General features: G+C 37.1%; 1 long non-coding RNA gene across 1 annotated transcript; it reads right to left on the bottom strand.

Annotated features, from left to right (window-relative positions):
- Nucleotides 1-1,740: 1,740 nt before the first annotated feature.
- On the bottom strand, nucleotides 1,741-16,755 carry LOC144366269 (uncharacterized). Its single transcript, XR_013425283.1, has 2 exons — nucleotides 16,572-16,755; nucleotides 1,741-1,928 (listed from the first exon to the last, which is right to left on the bottom strand). It is a non-coding gene; the product is annotated as an uncharacterized LOC144366269 (long non-coding RNA).
- Nucleotides 16,756-18,102: the final 1,347 nt, after the last annotated feature.

Raw genomic sequence — 18,102 nt, forward strand, 5'->3', positions numbered from 1 at the left:
ATTTTTGCATGTATTGAAGTTTAGTGAATTGGTTACTTAATCAGTGACCAAGTTATTCTTTTCATGTATTAAGAGGAGGATACGCCTACACTTTACCAACCATAGTTTTTAACTTCGAGATTTAAAAAGTTGAAGATTCAGTTCCTGTTCACAAAATATATGCTGTCTGGTCTAATGGGGGGGGGGCATGTAAATGTAGGGTAAAATGTTATTGGAGCTATGACTGCTACTTACCTAGCAGGATTATGAAAGAGGGCAGTTGGAACAGCACAAAGAAATAAAGGGTCATGGTTCATAACAGCAAATGTAAGTCAGTGTCTAGAAATGTCTCATTCAGCCTCTGTGAGTATGTACATGGGAAAGATCAATACTTCTCAAAGCACTCCTCCCCGCCTCCCTGCCCTTGTTATGACTGGCTGCCAGCTGCTGAAAATAACAGGGAACCCTGTCACTATGGTCTCCTCGTTACAGCTAAATATAAAGACTTCATCTTTTAGATGAAGTGAAATACAAAGTGAAAATAATTATAATGTAATAGTAAGAGTGAAATATAACCTCTTGTGGATTTTGCTTCAATGCATACTCTTCAGTAGTGATGCTACTGGTCCATGGACCATACTTTAAGTACCAAGATTTGCAAGAAGTTCTCAGAGTATATGAATGTGGTATAATTCATATGCTTGGTTTGACGTTGAAAATTATGAATTTTTAAGGAAAGGTAGGAATGTCTTTAGAATTTTTTTGTAATGCTGAGGATCAAACATGGGACCTTGTGCATAATCAGCAAGCACTGTACCACTGAGCTACACCCCTAGCCCTTAAAATTTTTACTACAGGTTAACATAATTTGACAAAGTGCCTTGGGATTGGTTTTTTTTTTTTTTTTTTTAAGGATCAAGGTAGAAGTCATCATTTTGGAAACAGTTGCCATTTGAGTACATTTAATCAGGGCAGCTCTGAATATTGCGAAGCAAGCACTGGGATCTTAAAAAGGTTTTTTTTTGTTATTGTTGTTTGTTTGTTTTTAATGGAGAATTTCCATACAAAGAGAAAGCTGTTTTTGAAGGCAATTCATTGATTGGGAAGAAACCCTCATTCAGATTTGTTAATTAGGGCATCTAGCGGAAGGCCAGCAAATACTGACTTCAGTTGTTTATCCAAGTCTATTAGAACATTCTGTGGTTTGACCTTTTTTTTTTTTTTAATATTTATTTTTTAGTTCTCAGCGGACACAACATCTTTGTTGGTATGTGGTGCTGAGGATCGAACCCGGGCCGCACGCATGCCAGGCAAGCTTGCTACTGCTTGAGCCACATCCCCAGCCCTGTGGTTAGACCTTAAGCAGTAGGTGTGAGTGCATTCCTCTGGATCTCCACTTTAGAAAGCCTTAGGCTTAGTTATGTAATTAGCCATCACCAGAGGAACACAAAGAAAATGAATATGATGGGGTGGGACATATTATATGGAGAGAGAAACTATTATCTCATGCATTTTGAAGATTATAAACTTAAGGTAAAACAGATTTAGCTTACGGGATTCGGATACAGTTCAAAAAACGTCATGTTTGCTAATTTGTAAAGAAACTACTACCACAGTCTTAATTTCCATTTTCCACACTCCTTATAGTAGTTGGCCCTAACCCATCCAGGTTATTTCAGAGGCAGAACAAATCAAGCAATGGTCTGACCAGCTTGACCACTCTGTCAGTAATTGTTGCTGCACAATAACCCAAAATGTAAGTGGCTTAAACAACTTTATTGTTTGTATGGCTCTATAAGTTGGTTGGGTGGTTCTGCTGGTCTTGGCTAGAATTACTCATGCTTGTAGGAAGGTCAGCTGGTGTGTGGCATGTGGGTAGATATAAGTCTCCTACATCTTCTCAGCAGAATAGTCCAGGCATTTCTCTCCTTTTAAGGGCCCAAGAGAAGCTGAAAAATATGAGAACAGGATTAAAGTTTATGTTAAAGTTGCTACTGTTGCCAAATCCAGTCAGTGTAGGAAGGCACTAAAGAAAAGCATTGACAGAGAAGGGGTCATAGCCCAAATCAACACATGCTCCAACCTCAGAGTAGCTCACACAGGGCACCAGAAAGGTGAATCTTGTCATGGTTCATGGTTTCATCAGTCAGCCCCTTCAGAGATAAGTAAGACTAGATATTTAATTCTAAGGATCATAACAGAGGCAGCAGGATAAGTATCATATGCAAATCTTTAAAAGCCTTTTTCTTTTTTACTTTCATCCAAGTTTCCATTGATTACTTCCTCTAGGTAGAGCCCAGGGGGGCAGCTCATCTTCAATTTTAAATTACTGTGTTATTGTGGTTTGTTATCCTAAGCACTCTCATCTTATTCATGAGCCTCCTTGATGAAATGTGTCAGTTGATTTTCTTCCAAGTGTGTACAAACTGTAAGCTTCTGTGACAAAAGTTACACACACACACACACAAATGCACGTTTTATATGTAGTATTAATACCAGTCCTTTAATTGATGTTAGAACTATTTTTTCACTGAACCAGTAATTTAAGTTCAGTATTAGATGCAAGAGCTACTGAATTCTAAAATAATATTTGAACTTCAATATCCTATTCTAATGTTGGTTTAGTTGATTCATGTTCCTCTAAATCAGAATTTCTTATTAATTCATTGTTGTTTTCTCCCTACCACTTTCTCTTATTTTATTATTAGTATATAATATCCCAGCAAGAGTGAAAATTCATTATTCCCAGAGTGGATATTATTATTTTTTACCCACATATTAGCCTGTTTTGTGTTCCTAGAAAAAAAAATCAGAAGCTGGAAACTTTATAAAGAAAACAGATTCATTAGGTTCATGGTTTTGGAAGCTAAAATTAAGAGATTTGGTGACTCCGTTTGTTCAACTCCAGATGAAGACTTTCTGACTGCCTCAAGCATGGTGAGAAGCATGACAGGTCACAGGCAAGACAGGAAGCAAGAGAGATGAGGGAGCCAGGCTTTATTCTTTTTATAACAACCTGCTCTCGTGGGAACTAATCTCTGACAGACCATTAATGTTTTCCAAGGGTGGGACCCCTTGACCTAATTACCTTCCTCTGTTCCTCACCTGTTAAAGCTTCTACCACTTCTCAGCATTGCTGGGCTGTGAACTGTGAGCTTCCAGCACATGAACTTTTGGGAGACACATGCTATATCCAAACCACAGCAACCCTCCAGTAGACCACTGTTTTAACATCTTTTATTGACCTTTTCCTTGTCCCTGTAACTATCATCTTATTTCTTCCCTTTTCAGCAAAATTCTTCCATTTATTTCCACTTCTCCTATTTTCTGATAAGTTATTCCACTGAGGCTTTGAGAGTCTCATCCCCTCCACCCCAGCAACAGAAATGGTTATTGTTGAGGACACCAGTGACCTCTATATTGTTAAATTGAAGTTCAATTCTCACCTCCCATTTTACATGACGCAGTAACATTTGACACATTTTGATGTGCCTTCCTTCGTATGTGTCTTCTTTATTCACTCGTTGCTCATTCTCCTTTTTTCCCTTCCAACCTCCTTTTTTCTCAGACTCTTTTGCTGAGTCTTTCTATCTTCATCATCCATTGGTCTTGGTGAATTCTGAAGACCAGTTCTCTCTTTTATGTAATAATTCTACAGGTCAGGGTCTCAAGCCTATTAGATGTAACCATTTTTAATAATGAATACTTTATAAAACCACACTTGCTATTCCAAACTGAAATGTACAGGTGATATTATCTATTCAGACATGTAATTTTTAAAATGAAAATACAAAATACTAATTAAAAGTCAAAGCAGATCTAAATAAATTGAGGACACATTGTGTTTATGGAGGTAAAGACTCAATGTCTTTTAAAAAATATTTTTAGTTGTGGATGGATACAATACCTTTATTCATTCATTCATTCATTCTACCAGGAATTGAACTCAGGAGCACTCAACCACTGAGCCACATCCCCAGCCCTATTTTGTTTTTTATTTAGAGACAGGGTCTCACTGTCTTAGTGCCTCACTTAGTGCTTCGCTTTTGCTGAGGCTGGCTTTGAACCTCTGATCCTCCTGCCTCAGCCTCTGGAGCCACTGGGATTACAGGTGTACACCACCGAGCCCAGTTTATTTATTAATTTTTATGTGGTGTTGAGGCTCGAATCCAGTACCTCACACATGCTAGGCAAGCAGTTTGCCACTAAGCTACACCCCCAGCCCTCAATGTTTTAAAGATACCAGTTATCATCCAAGTGATCTATGGATTTAAAATAATTCTAATTAAAGTGCTAACTGAAATATTCCCCCATAGAAATATACAATCTTCCTTGTCAGTTTCCCTTCCCACCTCCATTCCCCGGCAAACAGTATTCTGTTTTCAAATCACATGCATTAGTTTGAATTTTCAATGTTTATTTGGTGTGGTTGCTTTCATCATAACTGTTTTGAGATTCATTCTCATAGTTGCATGTATCAGTAGATATTTCTGTTTATTGCTGAATAGAAGTCTATTGTATGTATGTACCATAATTTGTCCATTGACCTGTTGAAAAAAATTTGAATTGTTCCCATTGTTTGGGTACCACCATAGCAAGGTTTCTTTGAACTTTTGTGTCCAATTCTTTGTATCAACATAGTCTTTTCTTTTTCTTGGGTAAACACCTAGAAGTAGAATGACCAGGTTAGGTAGTGGTTTAACATTTCAAGAAAGTGCTAAACTATTTTCTACAGTGACTTTCTGTTCTACATTTTTACCATTCACTTGCTACATGTACTTTACAACACTGGTATGGTCAGTTTTTAAAGTTTTTAGATATTCTAATTCATATAGCTCATTCTGGTTTTACTTTGAATTTCACTAATCATGTGAAGTATCATTTTTTTGTGCTTGTTTGCTACCTGTATGATTTTTTATGGAAGCGTATGTTTAATTTTTTTTTGCCCATTTATTTATTAGAGGTTGCTTTTTTAAAAAAAAAATTAGTATTGGGAGTTCATCATACATTCTAGATTCATGCTCTTTATCAAATATGAGATTTGCAAATGTTTTCTCCCAGTCTATGGCTCATATTTTATTCTCATGACAGAGAACATATTTTGTCTTCTGTTTAAAGACCAGAAATTCTTAAATTTGCAGTTTCATCATTTTTTTTTTCTTTTATGAATGGTGCTTTTGATATTGGATCTAAGAAATCTTTACCTAATCCAAGATCACAAAGAAGTTTATGCATGGATAAATCTATCCTATAAATCCAGGGATGCACAACCTGTGCATTATGATTGATAGATTCTTATTGTTATATATATACATATCAAATAAAATTATAACCCTTAGATTTTTCCAATCACACAAGGCTTTATTTATTTGCAATGCTTTTTCTTCTGTGTAAAGTAGTTTCATGCCAAAATTTATCTCCTGATGAGTAGATGAGAGAGCTGATGCCCAAATAGTTTAAAAGCTCTGCCTAAGGTATCAGGGACCTAGGTGAAAAATGAAACACACTATAATTCCAAGAGAGGCAAACTTTAGCCACCAGTTAGATCTATTACATTAGTAGAGATAAGCTAAGGTATTAAGGCATGCTAGTTATTTTTTTTCTAAACTAGAAGTGAGTATTAATTGTGAGAAAAATTTAAGGGGAGTTTTTGTAGTTCAGTGGCTCCTCTTTTAGTAAAATTATTTTGACCTTGATAGGGTGAATGTTTCTGTGTTCTCATCAAATGGTAGCACAAAAAAGAAAGAAAAGAAAAAAAAAAAACAGAAAAAAGACCTTAAATAGAAATCGAATAAAAATAGAAAAAAAATTAGGTTACATTTCCATATCTGTAAAAATTCTAATAATGAAGAAAGGAGTATTGAAGAGAAAAGAGAATGGCAGAAGACAAATGGAATCTTTAGAAAGAATCTTTCTGAAGGAATCAAATTTGATGTGAGGCCAAGAGAATTAGGAGACCCTCAGAACCACACCGTGGGGGTTCCACCACCTAGATCAGTTCCCGCCAGTGGGCCAGGTCTGTGGGGTGGGGACAGGTGCTGCTCTCAAGGCACACAGGTCGTCAGGGAAGCAGAGGCACTGATACATGAAGACAGTACCTGAGGCCACTGTTCACTTTACAGATGGAGAAACTGAGGCTCAGTCTTGTTAACTAATCATGTCCAAGGTCATGCAGTTAGCAAATGTTAGAGGCAAGATTTGGGTCCCGGGCTGGTAGATGCTCATCCTTTTTCTCTTGTCCTAATCATTTCTCCATTTTCTACATTTTAGAGTATTTTATTTATCTTTTTTTAATATGAAGTTAGAAAAGTCCCACCCAAAGACAATAGAAACAATTTTTATCTGAGAGCACTTGGGGAAAGAATAATATTAGATAAAACTCTGAAAAAACTTCCCTAATACCTTCCTCCTTCCTCAAATATACCAGATAATGTCACTATGGGGTAGAAGTCCCTCCTCTCCAGTAGGAGAATCACCACAGGTGCACAGGTGTGATTTTCCCTGGCTAGACAGAGATGAGTCAATATAATATCATTTATAATACTCAATATAAAGGTGGTCATAGAAGAGGTGGAGGGAGATTTACTATGATGACAATATTGTTTATTATTATTAGTTCTTGGAACCAGGAATTGAACCCAGCTGGGCCGCATCCCCAGCCTCTTTTATTTTTTATTTTGAGGAAGATTCTCGCTAAGTTGCTTAGGGCCTTAGTAAGTTGCTGAGTCTGACTTTGAACTTGAGATCTTCCTGCCTCAGCCTCCTGAGCTGCTGGAATTACAGACTTGCCACCAAGCCCGGGCAATATTGTTTATCTTGATTGTGACAGTGGTTACACAAAGTATCCATCAAATCTCATGGAACTTTTTGAAGTTGTACTTTGTTGTATGTAAATTTTAATTTTAAAAGTTCATTAAAATAATCAATAGGCAACTGTGGGACCTGCACATCCTGTGCTAGTTACCCTCTTGTAACTATTTATTTTCATGGTACTAAATTATACAGCACGGGGTGAAAAACAGTATGATTGAAAGATTTTCTGACTTATTAAAGTTATGTATCCTCCCGCCAGCAGCATTTCTTAGGGATTCTCTATTTTAATCTCTGTCTCTTAAATGTCTAATTGTCATTTCAGTTATTCTGAAAGAAAAGATCAGAGAACCATGCATTTAAATTTAGTTTCTCCTGTGGATTTATATACTTGAACATTCTTTTACTTTTTTGGCACATACTTTCTTTACCTAAAAAAATGGCAAGTCACTAAGTCAGAAAAAAAATTGTATTATTTTCTCATGGACTATCTTTACTTTTGCTATGGTGGTTCTGGATATTTTACAAAATAATTCACTTAGATGTTAAACCATGTTTTAAAGTGTAGCTAAATACCAGGTAATATTTATTGAGTCTTTACTTAATCCCTAACAGTACTTTACATGGGTTAACCATTAACCATTTAGCAGCCAGAGTAATTAGGAATAGTGTAGTCACACGGCAATCCAGCTGCACTGTAGCACCGCGAATTCCAGAAACACTTAGAAAGATAGGCAGATTCCTTCCTGGTATTCCCTAGCTGAGTTAATGTCAACAACATCTTTCCAGTTGTCCTTGAAAAAGACTTGGAGTCATCCTGGACTTCTCTTTTCCCATACAGTCCAAATCCGTTCCAGTAGTAAATCTTGTTGGTTCCACCTTCAAAATACATCCAGATTCTGACTCCCTCGCACCGCCCTAGTCCAGGTCACCCTGGTACTCATCCCAAGAATGCTCAGTAACATTCCCACAGTTCAAATGTCTTTGCTCTTGTTGCCTTATCTCATTTCTTCTTAGCAGCAAAATGCTTAAAATATAAGTCAAAGTGTTTCATTCTTCTGCTCAAAATCCTCCTATAGTTTCTCATCACCCTTGAATAAAATCCAACATATTCACGGTGGCTTTCCAGAACCTTTTGTTCTCAAATTTGTTACAAGCTCCCTGATCTCATTTTTTTTTTTTTTCCTCTCGGTGCTACTGGGGATTGAAGACAAGCCATGGGGCCTTGTGCATGCAAGGCAAGCACACTACTAACTGAGATAGATCCCCAGCCTGATCGCATTTTCTGCTATTCCTATCATACTTTACCCTTTTTTTCTCAAGGCAGATCATGCAGTTCCTTTATCCAATACTCTGAAGTTGACACTTGGCTTTATGTGGAATTGACTACTCTCACATGTTTGTACAGTTCTCCCGGACACTTTTCAGTCCTCTGTGAATGTATCACTGTCACAGAAAGTTTTCCCCTGAGTGAAAACAGTCAGCACCTCATTAGCCAGGGATTTTACACTAGGTTTTCTTTAGCACTTATTACTATCTGACATATTTTTTTTCTTATTCATTTACAGTCTGTCCTCTGCTTCTTTTGCCCCCATAACGCTGCCTGCAAGCTCCATGAGAACTAAGACGTGGCCAGTTTTGTTCACAGTTGCTTCTGCAACACTCTTGAGGCCCAGAGAATGATCCCCAGAAGTAGGGCACTTTGGCATGCTGACCACCTTGAACTGGAGGATACTGGGAGGGCTGCAGAAGCAATCTCCTTCTGACTTTCTCCAGCCCTTCTTTCTTTAGCTTCCCTTTGTCCCTCAAAGAGGGCTATACAAATTAGAATCCTTTTTTTTTTTCTCAAGGCAGATCATGAAAACTAGAATCTTTTTCCTCCAAAGATACCTAGAAAACTTAGAAATATTATTCTAACTTCCTCCTGGCCACAAAGAAATTCTCTGGCCTAGATCATGAGATCTTCATTCTAAAAGGATCCTACCTTATACTTGGGGGGGAAGGAAAGGCACAGAGAGGCTAGGAAGAATTGGGACAGGGCCTGCTGTTTCTTATCTCAGTCTATTACCATAAGGGCCTATCCTTTGTCTAATCACATTTCTACACAGCTGTCCGTTCTTTGTCAAATCTAAGCATAAATATGGACAGTTTCCCTTGGGTCTAGGGGTCTTCATTTTCAAAGGCTCCCATGTCATGTAAAGCGTTCATTCATTTACTTGTTAAACCTTTCTCCTCTTCTCCTGCCTTTTGCTGCAAGAATGTTAGTTGTGATGGGTGAGCATAGGTACCATACCTTTCCTTCCCTGTAGCACCTAGAACACTACTTGGCACAGAACAGGTGCTCATTCTATGTTTGCTGAATGCAAGAGAATGAACGAATGAGTAATGTCTTTGGGAGACAATCACAAGTCTATTTTACCATGAAGGGCTGTATTCTGCTGTGCTTTTGACTTTTTTGTATTACCTATCTTTTAACAACTTCTCTCTGCCTCTTTCCTCTTCCCCTACAGTACTGGGATTAAACCCAGGGCCTCATGCTTGCAAGACAAGTGCTCCATCCCTGAGCTACAATCCCCAATCTCTAGTCTCTTCTTTCCCTTTTAGCAGAAGCTTTTAAAGAGGAACAAAAGTTCTGGTTCCGGAACTAACTGTATTCCACATTGTTTCATTCATTTGGTCCTGATTTGTATCCTTTATGAGTAAACTGTTAATATAAATGTTTCACTTTTTTGACTTCTGTGGGTCATCCTAGTTGCATTTTGAACATAAGGGAGTCACTGATATGTAGCCACTTGGTCAGAAGTGCTGGTGGCCCGCACATTCCAAACTGGTGCCCGAAGTAAAAGCAGTTACTTGGGGGCATGGCTGCTCTTTAACCTGTGGAGTCTGAATGCTAACTCTGGGTACTCCAGTGGCTCAATATGTGCTTCTGTTAAAAGACACCATAGTTTAAAAATATATATACTGTAGATTCATTAACATTAAGCTCCCAGCCAGAAGCACTAGACCTCATCCCTGAGCACAACTTATCTGCACACTTATTTTCTTCCCTAAGCATATTGTAGCTTTCTATGTTTAGGAACCTGAGACCACACTTCAGTACTACTCTTGGGAAGAGCATTTTAATCAGGAAAACTCATGGAACTAAATAGACTTTTTAAAAGGCACTTGATTGCCACACATGGTGGCACAGGCCTAGTATCCTATCTACTTAGGAGACTGACAGGAGGATTGTAAAATTCCAGGGCAGTCTGGGCAACTCAGTAAGTCCTGTGTCAAAATAAATAAATAAATAAATAAATAAATATTTAAAAAAAACTAAGGAAAAAAAGAAGAAGAAAATAAAAAAAAAAAGGGTTGGGTGGGGTGCTGGGTATGTAACTCAGTGTAACTCAGTGGAAGAGTATTGCTGGTAGGAGGTGGCAGTGGGGCGGGGAGAACAAAAAAAAGCTCTTGTTTATAGTATGAGAGCTGAAAAAGCAAGGCAGTCCATTGCCTTGTTCCTTCTCAGCTGTTACCTGGAAACTCAATATTTTTGCTCTTCTTTGTCCACAGATGACTGAGTAAATGTCACTAGTATTGGCTCCGAGGCTACAAATAAATTTTAGCAAGTAGGTAAATTTCCAAATATGGAATTCATGAATGAGGCTCTCTCTCTCTCTCTCTCTCTCTCTCTCTCTCACACACACACACACACACACACACACATACACACACACACAGTTAGAATCTTTTATCCCACATCCTAAAAGAAGTCTGATGTACTTTCTAAGAATCCTGTGGAATCCTAGGGATAAGACCAGCCTGTCTGTATTCTTCCTACACCCTGATCCTGTTGGTCACCATCCTGCTTTCTGCTCCACACCTATTCTGTGTGGACTCAGCTCCTCTTCCTTGATTTCCTCCCAAATAACTAACACAGTGCCTTTGTGTAGCAGGCTTCAGGGGAGGTTCAGAATGATAAGCCTTGTTACATTGCTGTAACACAAACAAATTAAAATAGAATGTCAAATATCCCTGCCTTAAACTATCCTTCAGTCCCTACATCCTCCTTCCTGGAATTTTTAATAGTTACTATTTCTGAGTATTTAATGTCTTTATTTAAAACAGCAGACTTTCTGCCTACTTTGCATCTTAAGCTCAACAGCGCTAGCCAAGGCTTTCTCTCTTTGTTTTCCCCCTCAGCCTCAACCATGTCTATAAATAGAAGAACAGAAATTTAGTTTTACTGAAATGAGTTATGGTAGCCACTTCTTCATGAGCACAGTTGGCTGTGGGAGTTTTACTAACATTTCCCTCCCTCTGTGTTCCTGATGTCAAACCCTTGAAACCTCACAAAATCTTTATGAGAAAGTTTTATTTCAAATTAAAAGATGAGGAAAAGGCCGAGCAAGGTTGAGCAGCCTCCAACTTCTGAAGTCCAAGTTCACAGAGCTTTAATGTATGCTATACATGTCTTATTTCATTTAATTCCCACAATAACCCTCTGTGATAAGCTTCTGTTTCTAATCCCCATTTTATAGTTAGGAAACATGTTTGGGAAGTGGTCATGTGGCTTGTCTAAGGTCAAGTAATAATCAGAGCCAGAATGAGAATCTAAATTAGGCAGTAATAATAATAATAATAATAATGATAATAATTCTATTGACATCTCTACTTACAAAACGTTGTTTGCCAAAATTAATGCTGTAAAGGAGTTCAATCTAGATCTTAGAGGCAAGGGTGAATTTGCTTACTTTTGTGCTGAATTTGCTTACTTCTCAGTTATCTAATTTATTTAACAAAGGATGCCTTCATTAGTGAAAATATGCTATCCTGGGTACTTTCAACCCCTTTCCCCCAAAATCTGTAATTGAAGTAAATGCACAAAATGTCATCCAAATTGAAAATGTAAATTTGAGGATATTTTTTTTCTTGGTACAGATGTTGAAAAGCCAGAAACCAAACCAAACCAAAAATTGGATTATCTCTATTTGAGAGTACTGCATAACTCAGGAAAAGAGGTATTAAATAAATCCTGCATTATACTGGGTAATTAGTTACTTGTAGCATTCTGATGATTTTCTAATGTTGCAAAGCAATTTTGAAAGGATGTGGATTAAAGGAATAAAAAGTAGTGGTAGGTGCATGCACAGATTATATAAGTGAACTTAAAATTTCAAGTTGTACCTAAACAGAGAGCTTTCTTATGAATACACAGACAAAGTATATGAATCTTCAAGATTAACCATGTATGGAAATTTTTATTTTAACATTTTTTTCTCTTTGTAGTTTTATGGAGATGTAATTCAAGACCTTTTTAGAAAATTTTTTATTTACTAACTACAAATCCAGTTTTAGAGCTTTTACATCACCCTCCAGATTCTCCTCAAACCCATTTTAATCTTTTAAAGGACATGACACACACACACACACACACACACACACACACACACACTCACTTGCTCACTTCTAAAGAGGGAAAAAAAATCACCTAGTACCACCTAGTGGTGTATAAGTGGATAGCAAATTGACATTGGAGTTGCTGAAATTCTCAGATTTGAGATTTCTTCTTTGAGATCATTAAATTGGCAACAAATTTGTATGGGTTATAATTGAAAACCAACCTAAATATTTACAAGCTTATGTAAAATCCTTACTAGATAATATTTTAAAGCTTTAATTTAAAAAATGAACAACATTTTTAAAATTAGAGTTTACTTGGAGCCCTAGGATGCTTAGCACATAAGTGCGTAGCGACTGTTGTTTGACACAGGAATGGGTTGCTCCCTGACATGTGAAATTAACTTTATAAAGCAAAGATGGTGTGAGAAAATACAAATAGAAAGAATTTTTATTTTGGGGTATTGGAAAATGACTATCATTTTCCTTTTGGTTTTATTTTTCTCTTGAGTATATATATATATATGTGTGTGTATGTGGATATGTATGTGTGAGTGTGTGTGTGTGTGTGTACACATATATTTGGAAAAACAGTTAAAAAATTTATATTTAAAAGTGAACATTAAATTTCAAAATATGGAATAAAGACAGAAGTAACTTAAACATTTCAAAATATTGTAAAAATGCAGAGCAAAGTATCTGTAAAAATAATATTCTACCAAGTTTACTTCTTCTCGTTTTCTCTCTGATGCACATAATAGCTTGATCACTTAGGTTAAGATTGAAAGTGGTTGTTAATTGGGAATGTCTTCTCAGCCTCACAACATGACTTCTTCCAGCAGACTCCACATATTGTCTGGTTTAATGGAAGCTCAATATTGCAAGATTAATTAACTCATGTCAGTGTAAGATTCATATGGTAAAATGCTCATAATTCCAAAAGCAATCCGGGAGAATAGTGTTGTATTACAGAAAAATCATTCAGAGAAACAAAAAATTTTGGCCAACAGAGTTATGTAAGTAAGTATCTTCATATAATAATAATAATAATTATTATTATTTTGGCCAATAGAGTTATATAAGTAGGTATCTTCATATAATAATAATAATAATAATAATAATAATAATAATAATAACAACAACAATAATAAAGGCACAATTTATATTCCAATTCTGCCTGTGATTCTTACTATCCATGTGACCATTGGAACTCCTCCTGAACTGGGTAAACCACTTATCCTCCCCAGTAAAATAGGGATAACAAAAATACTTACCTTGAAACATTTTTATGGGAATTAAGTGAAATAATATGTATGTAGCATATATCAAATGCTCAATAGATACTAGGAATTTCTGCTATTATTTTGCTATTAATATTATTTTCTTAATAAGTAAGATTTGTCTTAACTTTGACCCTGGGGAAAATCTAATCAGACCATTTGCACAGGTGTAGAAACAAATGTGTTGAGGAGGTGTAGAAAGTGCTGTCCTTGGTTCTGAAACCACCCCTCCAACAGAGCATAATTGTTTTGAAGCCTCAGAATATTGATGACTTCTGGCTTATCCTCTTCCAAGAATTTTGAAGCAGGTGAGGGGACATGTGCACATTCAAGCATGCACACACACACACACACACACACACACACACACTCACACATACAATGGGGAGAGGGAGGGAAGAATGGGTGAAGGAGAGAGAGAGAATGCTCTGAAAAGTTATGGAATAAAGAGCTGGAAGAAACACATGATTTATATTGTTTCTAAGTGCATAGCTTTTCATCATCAAGAAAGAAAGAAACCGACACACCCTTTGTGTTTGGCCAAGAACTGTGGGTGTGTGTTGAGGAAGATAGTTTATACGTTCCTTCCCTGAAGCTATCTTTGGTATACTTCCCTAATTAGTGTTCCTAATTAGGTATTAGTACCTAATTGCTAAACTGTAAGTTCCCTGAGGGCAGGAATTAGGTCTTGAGCACCCTCTGATGCAAGAGGACAATGCAAATTAGCTCTTGATGCCCTAACAAAGTAGTATAAATAAGGTGGCTTAACAGAAAGTAATTTTCTCACAGTTCTGGGGCTGGATAACTTGAGGCTAGGGTGTTAGCATGATCGGGTTCTGATGGGCACCCTCTTTCTGGTTTGGAAATAGCTGCTCCCTTCTTTTCCCTGTGTCCTCACATGGGGAATCAGTGCTGGACTATGGGGAGAGTTCCACAGAGCAAGCTCTCTGGTACCTTCTTATGAGGACACAAGTCCCATCCTGAGGTCCCCTAATTACCTCCCACAGGCTCCATCTTCAGAGAGCAGCACAATGAGGGGCTGAGCTCAACATATGAATTTTGCGGGGCACACAACCATTCAGTCCACAACCGTTTGTAAAGGAGAAAATCTGTCACACAGAAGTCCCTAAATAAATGGTAGTTTTATATAAAGAGGAGGCTGTAACCTGAGCCTCATTGTTCTTACTTCACTGCATAATTCTATTTCTTTTTCATGTGGCGACTAAGGAAGATAACTCTGATATAACGTTGACCATGTCTTTCTTTGCTTGGCTACATGTACCCTTCCAGTGCAGAAGAGGTGCAGATGAACTGTGCTGAGAGTGGCAGTGATCCACAGATGTGAAAGCTCAGCCTGGAGCCTGCCTAGCAGCAAGGGCCTGAGTCTAACTACACTAAGGGGCGGTTGCTGGACGGAGCCCAAGGACACTGTAATTTAAAGCCAGTGCAATGCAAAAGATAATGAACAGCTAATATAAATACAGTGCTTATCATGTCTCAGGTGTTCCAATTATATATATTATATTGGCTCGTTTAAATCATGGCAGAAATCCTAAGAAGAAAAACAATTATTATTCAAATTTTATAGATGAGGAAACTGAGCTAAAATATGTGAAGAACCTGGACTAGTGTCATGCAGTGTCACAGATGAAGGCTACACTCAGCAGTCTGTGCTCTTCACTGCCATGATATGCAGTCTTTCCTGAAGTTCAGACAACACTGTACAGTGGTTTTTAAATGACTCCTTGCATATACTGAATATCCCTCTGGTTAATATCTGAAGACTGTGAGGAGTGGTGGGAAGGAGAGATTGAGAATGGGGATTGAGAAGTATCTTCCCTTTGCAAAATGACACACTCAAGGGAGTGACAGCTTTTTTAGGAAGATGGGTAGAGCCTCATCAGGCAGGGGCAGAGCAGCTCATGCCTTTGTCTGAGGAGGATGGGATGGTGGTTGGGTTAATCCTGGGATAGTCCCAATTGTCTAAATCCTGCCATAAATTCTCAGCAAAATTCTTGGTATCCCAATTCTTTGAGACCAGTGCTGTAACTGTCAAGGGAAATCATGAAGCTGGAAACTATAACCGGAAAGATCACAGTCCCCAGATATGATTTCTGGTGCTAAATCATAATAGACAGCCTTTACTTCCTCCTAGTCCAGAGGATTTAAGGATCTGAACTGCCCTTCTCTCTGCCTGAACTTCCGGGTTTTGTTAGAAGTGGCCATCTCATAACTGGGAGGTGGCCCACATTCTTTATATTATTCTAAGGTTAGAGAGAAGCTCAGTTTCTCTAAATCTCTTTTAAAGTTTAGTTTATTCCAGGTGATCCAAGGACTTGGTTTAGTTAGATAATACATCACAGCACACTATGGGCTGCTGACATCTCATTTCTGAGTATTAACATGATTTTCACTGCCTTTAAGCCAAAAACCAGTGCCAGATTTTCTCATACCCTTGAGGTTCTACTGTGTGCAACTAACTCCTGTTGATGTAATGTAAAATTTTGACCCAGAAATATCACTTCCATCTGTACTAGTTTCTTAGATTGCTGTAACAGATTACTGCAAAATGGGTGGCCTCAAACTAAAGAAATACATTTTCTCACAGCTTTGGGGGATAGTGGTCCTACCTAAATCAAGCTGTTGACAGGGCTATGCCCTTTTTCTTGCCTCTTCCTTACTTCAAGTTGGTGTTCCTTGTCTAGAGCTGTCTTGATACTAAAAATTTACTAAAAAATACTTGTGACTGCATTGAAGGAATTTTATTATTCTTTTCATGTGAAAAGAAATGAAAAGATAAAACTGTAAGTAAATCAAGGAATATCATAAACAGAAATGCAAAATATTCTTGATTTGTACTACAAATATCTGGTTGATATCAACCTCTGGGTTTGAATTATCTATCGGTTTCACTTTACAATATCCCACACAGCATTACTTCAAAAACACCCTAAAAGGTGAAGGCTGAAAAAAACTTCACGTAATTAAATATTGGATTAAAGAAAGTGAATATAAGTTTCTTAAAGGAAGATTTCATGCATACTTTCCCCCCTCTGTTCAAAGCTGCTATTGGCCTGCTTTTCAAGTCCCAAATCTTAAGCAAAACAAAAATTTTCATACCCGAATGAACTATATGAGAACTTTGCAAGTGGGCTGGATCCTCCAGAGGTCTGTTAAAAATTTTCCACTTCAGTGTATCTTCCATGACAAACTATGCTGGCTCTCCATTTCAACTTCTATTTGCTGTTTCTTCTACAGTAATAGAAATCTCAGTTTTCATGTTGAAACATGGAAGCTCTACATTTCCCTGACCCTAGGAAAGCTCGGTGTGGTCATGTGACCAAGTTCTGTCAGTGGTGATGTGTGCATTTTTCATGTCATGCACTTTTAAAAGGAAAGAGTCTTAATTTTCTCCTCAATTTCCCTGATAGCTGGAATGTAAATGTGGTAGTGAGCTACTTTTGACTATGCAGATACATGCTACAAACCAGCCTTGTACCATGCTGTTTCTATTTGCTTATCTCTGAATACTAATGAGATTGAGCATCTTTTTCATATATTTATGAGTCACTCAAGTGCAATATGCAACTCAATGATTGAAAATGAATAAGAAAGTGCATCCAAAGAGACAGGAAAGATTTATTTTTAACCTTTCTTAAATTCTAATGAGAGATGTAAAACAATAAATTTCCTATACAAGTGCTGCCCTAGTTATGTCAAACGAATTTTTACATGAACTAAATTTTGCTTGTATTCCATTCTAAATAGATCTTAATACCATTTGGGGTTTTATTTTTTAATTCTTTTAGTCTGTGAGTTGTTTGTCCATGTATTATTTAGTTCTCAAACACGTGATACATCTTAATAAACTTTGTAATTTTATTGCATTATGGTTGGAGAAAATAGTCTGAAGTACAAGTTGATCCTTTGGAATTTATTCAGACTTTTTTTAACAAGCCTAAAATAGTTTATTTTTATACATATCGCATGTATACATAAGAAGGATATATTACACTATATTAAATAATTTAATAGACCCAATATTAACTGTTCAGATCTTTGATATCTTCATTTATTGTTATGTGCTTGTTCTACAAGTTTCTGAAAAGATTATGTGATACATCTCTCACCATAGTTATTCTTTTTAAAATTTTATGTTTATATTTTAATGAGCATCCTAAACATACATATTCTGGTCTTTGTGAGATGAAATGAAAATTGATTACATTTGTATTTTGGCTTAGATCAGATTTTCCCAATTATTTTAGTGTTTGGAGGGAATTCTTACTTTGAGAGGGGGGCTTAGATTTAGTTATTTCTCTCCCTCCCTCTGTGCTTATCATGTCTCATTTGTGGTTTTGCAATCATAAAAGGAATGCTAGAACTTCAAGAAGGAATAGTTCACAAAAATTTTACCTGGAGTGTCTGGCAGCACTTTATGGCCCACTAGAAAGTGTGGCGACCATGCAGAATGCATGTGTAAGTATGTAGTGGCGTGGGCTGTGCTGGGAATTCTGGGAGGAGAGGTGGGGAATGCAAGCCAGAAAATCTTTAAAACAAGGCTCTTCATTTTATTCCATATTGTGAAAATCTTTAAAGCAAGGCACTTCATTTTATTCCATATTCTATATACAGTTCTCAAATTCTTTGT

The sequence above is a fragment of the Ictidomys tridecemlineatus genome, chromosome 1 (assembly GCF_052094955.1).
Source record: "Ictidomys tridecemlineatus isolate mIctTri1 chromosome 1, mIctTri1.hap1, whole genome shotgun sequence".
Taxonomy (NCBI): Eukaryota; Metazoa; Chordata; class Mammalia; order Rodentia; family Sciuridae; genus Ictidomys; species Ictidomys tridecemlineatus.